This window comes from Solanum stenotomum, chromosome 1 (genome assembly GCF_019186545.1).
Source record: "Solanum stenotomum isolate F172 chromosome 1, ASM1918654v1, whole genome shotgun sequence".
NCBI classification, from domain to species: Eukaryota; Viridiplantae; Streptophyta; class Magnoliopsida; order Solanales; family Solanaceae; genus Solanum; species Solanum stenotomum.
The window spans coordinates 60,445,933-60,458,315 of NC_064282.1; the positions used below are offsets into that span (position 1 = coordinate 60,445,933).

The 12,383-nt window shown below is 30.9% G+C and overlaps 2 pseudogenes; both read right to left on the reverse strand.

Moving 5' to 3' along the window:
• Positions 1-1,397: 1,397 nt before the first annotated feature.
• LOC125853649 (40S ribosomal protein S15a-1-like) lies at positions 1,398-8,245 on the reverse strand (annotated as a pseudogene).
• A 668-nt stretch (positions 8,246-8,913) lies between these two features.
• On the reverse strand, positions 8,914-11,291 carry LOC125854985 (uncharacterized; annotated as a pseudogene).
• Positions 11,292-12,383: the final 1,092 nt, after the last annotated feature.

Here is a 12,383-nt window from a genome sequence, read left to right on the forward strand (position 1 = left end):
TTCCATTTGTTTTTACTGCTGTCTTTACTTACATCATTCTTCCTGCCTTTGCTTTTTATTTTATTTTATTTGCATAGAACTACTGAAAGTGAAGACTAAAATTAAATTTTCCCAACAAAATGCATCTGTCCAAATCTCGATGTTACATTAACATGATTATACCAATATGTTCTTACTATCATCTCAACCCCTTTTACTTTATCAATTTAACAGGAAAAAACCCAAAAAACTTACACTGTGGGAGCAGTGGCGGAGGCAGGAATTCTATCAAGGGGGTTCAAATAAAACACAGGTGAAATCTTGAACCCCACAAACCATTGAGCTACTCTTTTGACATATGCTCAGGGGGTTCAATTTTAAATATATACACGTACACAAAAAAAATTGATCTTATATATATAGTGTAATTTTTTTTCCGAGGGGGGTCGAATGACCCCCCTGGACACACTCTACATCCGCCACTGTGTGGGAGGACTTTGTTGTGCATTATGGAATTATCCTCATAGAAAGGCTCAGTGATTATCCTGTCATTTTAGCTAAAAGAGTGGCAAAATCTACAGCAGGTAAAGAAAGCGATTATTATCTTCTCGATATATACGTTACTAATATATAAACAAACACTCAAGATTACCATTAGTATAGTACCGTGTGCTTGTGCAGGTGAAGTGAAGCTTTTGTTGATTGATTCCAGACAGGTCTCTCGAGCCTTCTTTCTCGCTCTCATCTATTTTACATAGATGATTGGTCTCGAGCGTGAAACTCCCCAGCTTCAACTTATCTACACATGCAGGTTTGTCAAATAGGTACAATACAACAATACTCATGGACCCCACATATCCACAAGCCAGAGAGTTACATGAATGGTAATACACACAACAACCCTGAGTTTTCTTGTGTTTATATAGAGTTGATGTGAATCAAATTTAAACTTTACAAACCACCTGTTGAACATGACAGCTTAGCTCCTACTTCTACAATTAGTAAAACATAAGTTCAAAATAATTCAATAACTAAAATTAAGTTGGGTAGATATTTTCAACGAATTGCAAAAAAGGGCAAGACATCAATAGTTTCAACAAGGTACGTTACAATCAGCCATATTAACTCCATTTTTACTAAGTTATACCTCCACAATCTAAAACACTCCTCTTTTCAACTGCAGATATTTTGTCAGCAGCATGACTTGCCGCCACTGTCACTTCCACCTTTTCTGTGCAAAGATGTAAATATGTATAAAAATCTAGCGCAAACACGCATAGGCAGTGCAATAACAAATTTAATATATAAACAATATGTACTTATATATATTACCAACCTATTATAAAAATTATTGTCAAACATATATTGGGCCCATGCGTGCACGGGCATCCCCATCTAGTACTAGTAAAAAAACACAAACATGTACATCTACAACAAACTTTAGATGTCAATTGTCTCAACAGGCAATAAGCACCAGCAACTTTTTCAACAAAATCTGATAACTGTCTCAAAATTTTCAATAAATTTGATGGTAACGAGAAAAACAGAAAAAGGTCGGCCAACAAACAGCAAAACCAAAGTTTTCATCCTTGTCAACATGACGAAACCAAGAACTTTTCCACCAACATTCTTTCTCCTCGCCTCTTCATGGTCCATGATTCCAGCTGAGGTAGTCAGTACAATGTACCCGAACTGCAAGTTGAAACCAATACAAAGATTAGAACATAGAAATAGATAATATACAGAATCAAAAGTACGACTTCTACTCCATCTGTGATCGCCGAAAATGTCTGCAATTTCATTTGCTTGGTATCAAGTATCAACTACATATGATGCTTCAATCCACAAAGAAACACACTTCTCATGGACAGCAGAGACTCCATAGGATACAAAATTTCTCCTTTGGATAGACAGGATTGTCGTGCCGTAACTTTCCTGACTTTAGAAAAATCACTATTTGAAATGTTCTAAGTATAGAACAATTTGAGAAATACTTAGAAAGAGTCGCCACTTAATTTTTTAAAGAAATTAAGAAAACTTATAATTTTCAAAGATCTAAACAGAAAAAAAAAATCATTTGAAAATACCAAAGAAGGTTCGGGGTTCAATTTACACTTCGAGAAGGGTTTAAGCATTCGAAGTGCCCGCTAACATGCGGTTGACCTGCGACTTGACTTAAAATATATTTGACTATTTTTAGAAAAATAATAACATAAAAAATATATAATAATTTACACTAATCGATTAAGTTTGAAAAATAACTAAGAAATGAACCATTTTATTTTATCTTTTTAGAGGAAGAGACCTAAAATGAAAATATTTGAATTAAGGTGCAAGTGATTAGAAAATTAATAAAACTAGACTAATTAGAATTTATTTAGTTCATTTAAAAATAAATTAAACCAATTTAATAAATTAAAGCATGAAAAATCATTTTTTTTGAATTAATTGACTAACCCTTTTGAGAAAATAACTAAGTAAGTATTTATTTATATATATATATATATATACACACATACATATACTTTATTTAATTTTAATTGCAAAGGGTTTTGACTAACATTTTTAAAGTTTATTTGAGAAAGATATTTTAATTTAACAACTTTAGAAAATAAGATGTGATCAAGTGAAGCGGTCTTAAAACATATCTTTTTAAGTTCAAAGATTTAACTTAATTAAAATATAAAATTCGATCAATACTTAATTAATAAGCGAGCACAACAAGTAAAATGTATTAAAATAAACCGACACAAAGAAATAACTCGTCTTTTGGGGAATCTAATTAAGTTATTTAAAGTTAGAGTTAGATAAGATTAGTCAACACACAATCGAACACTTAGAATAATAAACGAGATAAAGAAATTGGGCCCCTTCTCGGGCCAATTTCGCAGAAGTTTTAAGCTTTAATTCCATTCCCGTTTTTGGTATACAGCTGATGTATATCAGTGTATATCGGCAGGTATATCAGCCCTTTTCATGTATTTCTGGCTTCCAAACACATATATTTTGCTCCAGCCCTGTATTCCTGTGCTTTTGACCTGTATATGAGTGTATACCGATGTATATCAATGTATACAGGCTGTATCTCAGCCTATTTTCAGCTTTTGAGACTTGTTTGCAAATTCCAGCCCCTGTACAGCCCTATTCGGATGACCCGGATGACTCAAAGGAAAGAAAAATTGGGCCCCTATGGCCCGATCATCGAAATGCAACGAGAGGGTGGAAGCCCATGAGGATTCGTATATATTTCACATGCAATAAAAAGGGGTGATAAGAAATTAGAATTGACATAAACAATAATTAAGTGTGCGATCAATTGAATGTAAGAAAATAAATATCTAAGATACAAGACAAAACATGATATCATTGACTAAACAAGCAAACTAATTAAGGAAATTTACTACATTTATCAAAAACAAGTATTCACACGACACATTTTTTAATAAAACTAAGTCTCATGGTAGTGCCCTATTGAAGCCATATGCCAAGTTTCATCAACTCATTTTGAATCTATTGCTATGCCAAAATTCATGCTTAATCTAATTAATGTAGAATGGACTAACCAACATGGATGTACTAATTTTAAGAATTGACCCTACAACACTATCTTAATAAGGAGAAAATCTTAAAGAACGGTAACAACAAGACTTTAACATAATGAATAAGAGCATTAATACTCTTGACAAAATAACTCTATTCAAATATCCATTATATGCCAATGCAATATTTTTCAAATGATCAGAGAGAAAATAAAATAAAATAAAACAAAATCAATAAAACACCACAATGAACTTGAACATCAACCGATAGAGATTACATATTCAACATACATCTAAAGATAAAGAACTACACTAATCCTAAATTTATTAAAGTAAAATTAGGCCATAGAGAAAGCTTCTTAACTAGATGAATATATAATATAATATTAACTAAATGATGCACATAAAAGTCAACAGTGAACTAAATGAATTGATTGCTAAATAAAATTGCACAAAGGCATGAAAGCTATGGTGTGAAACTATCATTTTAGTGTATCTAGCTAGATATGACTCTAAATATTCACAATTCATCTTTAAGAAATCAACAAACTACCAGGAAGGCTTCTAAATTAATGGGCAACCCTACTTGTAATTAAAGGAGAATTGAAGCAAGGATGAGTAAATTGGCATGCGATAGTGAACTCAAAACATCCACCCCAAACTTCGTCATTTACATATGGAAATCAAAGAGAAAAATTTTTTTAAAAAAAAGAAAAGGGGGCACAACTCATTGCAACACTGAACTAATACTTATATGTTCGCAACCTATCGAGACTTTAAAGATGAAAAATGAAAATCATGTGCATCACAAATAGGTACGATAATAGTGATTTCTTTATCTAACATGCCAATTTAAAGGGACAGACATGTGACTTAACCAATCACATATATAACGATTAAATTCACATGGTAAATAGGATCACTTATGATAAAGAAAAAGAAAGGCTAATCCTAATTTTAGTGGAAAAACAAGGATTCAAATACTTTGCAACTTGATGGGTAATAAGCACTTCTAATGTATCAATAATAAACAGTGATGATATTCAAGAAATGAAAGAACATTTTTCATTTGAGGAAACATTAACCACATGCTTGCATATATAATTGAACAAAGTCACTATTGATCAATTCATCCATGGCCAAAATAAAAGAGATGAATAACTATGTATCAAACAAACAATTATGGTTCATCTTACTTAAGAAACTAAGCATGGAGGACTTTAGAATTAGGATAGAAAAAATAGAATTCTAACACTAAACTATCAAAAGTCTAAACCTACAGAAAATTCAAGACACATACATGTACTTAGAAAAAAAAACAAAACAAATGGTCATTTGCAGGTTTCTAATAACGCAAAGAGACAAAAGAGTAGATGTAAATTTTTTTTTATTCTATTTTATAAAATTGCATATTCTTGAAGACAAATCAAATACATAGTTCAAGTAAAGTTCAAGCACGTAGTTTTGATAGTCCTAACGAGTTGAAACTAATTACAATGGCAAGCGATTATGATCGATCCGAAATTTCGAAACTAAGCTTAACAAGACAACCTCTTGAAGATGAAATCAATACGAATATGTGAGAGTCAGAATCAATAAGATCCCAGACAAAAAGAAAAGAGAGTCCAAAACAGACATGGGGAGGGATGAACTCGAGATCGAACGAACTCGTCAAGACTCCAAGCGAACAACCAAACAATCAATATTCAAAATAGGCAAAGCTTTGCCACCGGAATAAGTAAAAAAAAAAAATCTGAAAATTTTAACATTTCAATGTTTCACACGGCCAAGAGTCTAACATATCAACACATCAGAAAATAAAAGACATGAACCGAAATAAGATTTACCTTTCGAAGTGCAGCGAAACTAGGATAACAACGAGCCTGAAAGGGCAATTCTTTTACCACAAACTTCGAATATGAAAGCGAGCTAAGAAAATCCGAGAGTCGTTCTTTTGTAAGCTATTTTCCTATATGACCTCAAAAATCCGAATTTCTTAACCTCTGTCCCCCCTTTAATCACTGAAGGTATAGAACTATTTATAGGGAAAAAAATGGACGATTTAGTGGGGAAACTTGGTGGAATTGGATAAATTTCAAATTTTGAAATTCGAAATCTTGGAAGACGGAAACAACTAGAATAGTACCAATTCTCAACGGATTGAGAATTGTATCCATTGATCTTGATGCCAGGATGAGTGAAGCGCCGAGATTACTCCATCTGGTACTGCTTTTTGAACAAATCATACTGTAGAAGCAGAAAAAGGAAGACGAAGAGTATGGGCAAGCACTGTTGGCGCTGCTTGGAGATGCGATTGATGTGACAAGTTTGCATTTCACGCTGATTTCTCGCCGGATTTGGTGGGATTTTTGGGTTTCGGTGGACGCGAAAGAAGAAGAAAAATGCATACAGGGGTCTGGTATTTGGTACCCGTTTGTATTGTTGGTGTGGGTATTGAAATGGGTTTATGTATGGAGAATGGATTGTTTTGGTATGCTGTATGTATTTGCTGGAATGGGTTTCTTTTGTTGAACCAGAAAATATGGGCCGGGTCAAGGGGAAAAGGTGGGCTGGGAAATTGGGTGATTGGAGAATAATGGGCTGCTGAAAAATATATTATGAAAGCCCAAAAGTTGGTCCTTTATTATAGCCAAATGAATTATTGATTTCACCAAATTGAATTTCACTAGTGAATTTGGCTAAAACCTAGATAGGATGAATTAATATGATTAATTTATGAGCTTCTTAATCTTAACGAAAATAAAATAATCAACTCAAATATAAACTAAAAAATATAAACTATTATATAACTAAACTAATTAACCAAATATTTAACTAAAACTAAATCTTTTTGAGACCATTTTCGAATAATCATAAAATATAATAATTATATACATAATTATATAAAACATATATATTATCTAAAAATTATAAAATGTGACAAAACTAGTTAAAATAACTTGCACGCCATATTATTATTATTATTATTTTTATTTTTATTTTTTTTGAAATTTTATAAAACTAATTATTTTAAATCGTTTAAAATTGAAGAAGCTCAAAATGATTAATTTATATTGTGGAGGTCCAAAATTGGGTGTCAACACTGTTAAATCTGATGTTTTTGTATATCAAGGTAAACATTGTCAATATCTTCGTTGTATGTTTAGCATATTAGATTGTAGAGTGTCTATAACTTCGGACATGGATCGTAGTGTTAATAGACGTGATTATTTAACTGTTACAGCACATTAGATTGATCATAACTGAAATTTGCAAAAAAGAATCTTAAGTTATAAAGAATGTATAGAGAAAAAAACTGGTGCATATTTAGCTTCAAATATTTTGAGTGTTATAGATTATTACATGCTTATAGATAAAGTAATGTCTGTCGCATTAGATAATGCATCTAATAATGTAAACGCTGCTAGTATGTTAAAANAAAAAATAACTTGAAAGTATTTTGAATTTCATAAAATTTATTAACTCAAAACTATAACCATCCCTAATATTTAAAATATAATAATTATTATTATTTTTTTGACGATTTTCGAATAATCATAAAATATACTAATTATATACATAATTATGTAAAACATGTACATCATCTAAAATTTATGAAAAGTGAGAAAACTATTACAAAAAATCTTGCAAACTATATTATTATTTTTTTTTTTTGGAAACTTTATAAAACTAATTATTTTAAATCGTTTGAAATTGGAGAAGCTCGAAATGATTAATTTATATTGTGGAGGGTCAAAATTGGGTGTCAACAAGGATTGCTTCCTTTATAGGAGAGCCTCAACTGCTAGCATCTACAAAGATGATTGCCCCGAGTACTCAAGATTTTCTACTGCTCAAGGAGAACCAATAATTTTCATATATCATTTTTCCCTTTGAAAACAAAATACTTTTTTCAAATTTCACAATGAAACATGGTCAAACGCTCATTTAGCAAGGCAATTCATAATTCAGCAAAGAAGTAAGCAATCTAAAATTAATAATGTTTATTTCACAAGCTAATATGTCCATGACTTGACATTCACCCCAACAATCATTTCGGCTCAATTTGGAGATAACCAGAAATGGAGTTCCATTTATTGATCAAGGGAACAAAGTGAATATATTAATTACTATACCTGTCGCGAAGGGAGCAATCTAGCAGTCCATCCTTCAATCTCCAACATCGAAGCGAGGACTAATCACACCACACTTGTTTAGCCTTCCATTCAGTTCGACAACAATCTTTCCAATCGACGTACTCAAATTCTCCGATGTAACCTACACATAGATAACAGTAAGAAAATGATAGGGTGATGCTAGCAGTGCATACAGTTAAAAAATTAACATACCATGCTTTTGCATAACAATGATGACTTTTAATGAAGGTCTAATCATGACCCGACGCTTTCCCCTCTTTTCAGCATTGTACATGCTCTTGAGAGCATCATTCAGCACACTAACTCTGACCATCTTTTCTTATCTAACTGTATCCAGTATATGCAATAATCAGATGCACCATCGAAAAAAGTAACCACAAAAATAGCTCCAAAAAACAAACAAAAAGAATCAAATGATAGCAAGATATAGTCAATGTCCTCTAAAAGACACTAGGTTGAAAGCACAAATTCACAGGTATTAGTAACTATAGATTAGAAGCAGACCAGCAAACTTCAGAAATCATGACAACAATATAACCACAGTGAAGACTCAACAGAAGACAACACAATAATTACCAATATACAGACCTACATCAACGCTACCTTTATAAAAGAAAAAGAAACAAATTTTCACCACCACCCATTATCAAAAAGCATAACAAAGGCCCATATGTGAGAGGGCGTGTTGAGAATACAATTAACCAACGAAAGTGTGTTCTCTCTAATAGAACAAGCTCACACACACCAACCCACTTACAATCTATTTGCTTAAAGCACCATAACTCATTTTATTCGTGTCATACATCTGACCAACATATGGTTCCAGTAACCATATAATAATCTGGCTATTAGCTCGCCTCGAAGATACAATCAATCGATTGTTGTATACTCAATTCCACGTAGTCTGTTGTAAATGGCTTTGTTATAGGACTTCCATCCATTGCGATTAGAGTTAAGTTGTCCCTTGCGATCCCAAAGTAAAGTGTTTTACGCATTGCAGCGTTCACATTACAGGAGAAAGTGTTTTCTGTCAGGAATTTCTCTATTCCTAAGCTCAAACTGAAAATATTATCTTATTTAGGATGCAAAAATCACATTCGTCTCGCCACACTTGTTAGCTAATTAAGTGAAGAGTTTGAATTGACATAATTGTCAATTCTCCTAAATAATATGTTTTCAATAACAGGCACATCAAGTATTGAATCACCCAAAATAAATTGAAATTGCAATTGCAAGAACTAATATAATAGCTTCTTAGTTTTATATATCAATACAATACAAGTAGTTGGTGCATCTCTGCAAAAACCACCACCCCCAAACAAAAAATTATAATCCCAGTAATCATCATGAGCATTATGTTGACTTCCTTCATGGTAACATCTAGATTGATGAGTTTGAACCAACGATTCATCGGGTTGAACTTCTTGATTATAGCCCACTCCATACAGGACTTGACGCATATGACAAGTGGTGTGTGGATTGCCATCCTGAAAATTACCATTTCCCATGGGTGGACTATATTGTTCACCCGCTGGTGTAAACGCCTGTCCTCCATATCGCACTACCTGCGATCCATTTCTTAATTCATTGAAAAGTGTCTCCGGCCAAAATCCAATACTAAACAAACCCTGAAACAAAAGATAATAGTCTACAAAAATAAATAACACCAGAGTTAAAACAACAACATACTTGTTGATACTGCTATTAATATTCCAAAGTATTACAACTGTCGTAATTTTAATTACCTTCATCCTTGTATATCTGAATTTCCAATTCATAGTCATCATACATTGGCCTAGAGATTTTTGGGAATGCATAATCTATTGGTACATCAGTGTCAAGTTGAACAAATCCTGGACAAATATTATTGTAACATCCTGTTTTCTGGCCACCATCTGTCTATTTAATTGAAAAAAAAATGAAATTTACTTATTCTACATGATTTTGAATTATTTCTTTTAGAAAAATACCAATTAATTTCTAATATACTTACTGTCCCATGGGAGTATAACCGAGTCCGGCTATCACCGTATAGTTGTGGATGTACCTAAACCAAACAAACATCATGACTTTAGGAAATCGAATCGTCAAAAACTACTTAATAGGTTCAAATCATTGATTTGATATAAAAACTTACAATCCATCCGGCTTGTATTTGCTCGAAATTTGTCGCATTATCTGCACTTTGATGAAATATTGTTGTGGAACTATATTGGCCAAGTCCATTTACTGTTAGATTATACAAAGTAACAGTGGCTGTGACACTTGTAAAACTTTTTATTTCTGGAGATGCATTTATACTAATTCCTGCAAACTAAAGTATAGTATTACATTAAATTAATTAGAATAACTATTTGAAATTGAATTTGTTGAGTATTAATGATAAATTTTAATAATTAAAGAAGTAGTTACATCGATGATATCATCAACAAGGGATTTATTTGCCATGCTTAAGGAGGCATCTTTGGCATTTTGGAGTTGTTCTTGTGTCAATCGTCGAATAGGGACCGTTCCAATCGGACAACCTTTTTTATTCAACCAGAACTCTTCTGCCTTAAAATAAATATTTTCATCATTTTGTAATCGCTTGGCTTTGACTGATCTTTGTTTTTCTAGCTCCTTAGCAATTGTCATCTGTTGTTTCGAAAATCCCCATACGTGAAGAAAAAAATGATGAATTTCAAAGAAAATACAAGTAAAATAATATTCAAATAAACATAAAATACTACTGAAAATAAATGCATGTAAGGATAATATTTTAATGACAAGGATAGAGTTAAACATTTTTTTCAAAAAGTTACACTACATATACTATATATTAAACATTAATTTTATACTTAATTATATATTAAACCTTCAACATTAATTTTATACTTAATTATATATTAAATCTTCAACATTCTTAACAAGATTCATGGCTTCACTAATTGATTGGATCTTTATATGAAATCACCAAAGGCTAGTTTATTAAGAATCTGATTTTAATTATGAATTAACTATATCTTATAAAGAAATAGATTGGGGCTAACTCAACTCTATCATAAGATAACTAGCGTGGATCTATAACTTGAACTCTTAACAAAAATTAGTAACATTTTGGGAAGACATCTTATGTGAATTACTAGTATTAGATTTTTCTTTTCAAATTGTTAAAAAATGTATAAATTATTTATATCAAAATTCAGAATTCATAAGTTTCAAAACTTGATTCCACCTTAGATAAAAATACAAAACATTGCAAACAATAGAATTGTGTGTTATCAACTTTTGTTTGTCAAAAGAAAAGAAGAAAGAATCAGTTAAGTTGTATGAGTATAAATCTTGCACCTTGATTCTTTCTTTGTGCGGCATCGGGTGCAAAAGAGTTGGTTGTTTATAAACATCCACACAATCATAAATATCTCCGTGAATAGTCTGCAAACATAAATTAATTTCACTACAAATTATTCATTAAAAAAACGACATATAAACTTTGCTATAAAAGATATGAAAACTATACCTCAAGGACGAGATCTGCAATTCAACTAGATCCATAACCTTCAACCAAACAAAAGGCAATGGTGGTCCAAACTAAAATAATGAAGCATAGAGTTGTAATGTCATCTTTGTTTTTCATTATATTTCTGANATATATATATATATATATATATATATATATATATATATATATATAGTGCAGAATAAATGGTTATTTAGGCAAACATGGTATGCAATGTGATTGTCTAAATCTAAGATTTAGATGGTGAATAATATTCAAATATAATTAATAATATTAATTCCAAATTTATCCATTGCACAAATATTCTCCAAATTAATTAGTATCCATTAATAGTGGACAATAAAATTATGCTATCGATTTATTTTTAGAAAAATTATAGAGTATTTTCATATATTATAAATATTTAAAAAATAATAATAACAAAAGAATTATAATTAGGATTCCAGTTTTAAAAGATTTGATTTAAATGCCTTTAATATTCAAATATAATGAATAATATTATTAGCAGATTTAGTCGTTGTACAAATATTCTCCAAATTCTAGTATCTCTGATAGAAGACAACAAAATTATACTATCAATTTTTTTTTAAAAAAAATCATAATGTATAATGTTCTAATTTGTAACGGTGAATCAGACATTTTATTTAGGGCTCAATCGACACAATTTTTATAGCTTATTGTATATATGAATTATTAAACAAAATTTAAGTATGATATACATTATTGATTTATCTTTCATTATATTTAGAACGTGTATAACTGTATAAGTTGTCCTTCATAAATATCTATCAAAATGTATATCTATAATAAAATTTATATAAATAGTTGGTATATATCAATTATTTAACAAAATTTAAGCACAATATATCCTACAGGACTATCAAAATGTTAGTATCAAATGTATTACATACTTGTAATACTGGACAACTGACTATGAATTATTTAGCAGAATTTAAGCATGATATACATGGGTTGATTTGTCTATCAAATGTATTACATGCTTGTATATCAAAAAATGTGCCTTTATAATACTTGTACAATTGACTAGGGGTGTTCACGCCTTCACAGTTTGGATAAAAATTGATTAAAATCAAAAATATCGAATCAAACGGATTAAATAAACCGACTTTAATGGGATTTGTTTTGGTCTTAGATTTTTAAAAATAAAAAGTATTTGATCTGAATTTGGTTTTGGTTTTGGTTTTGATT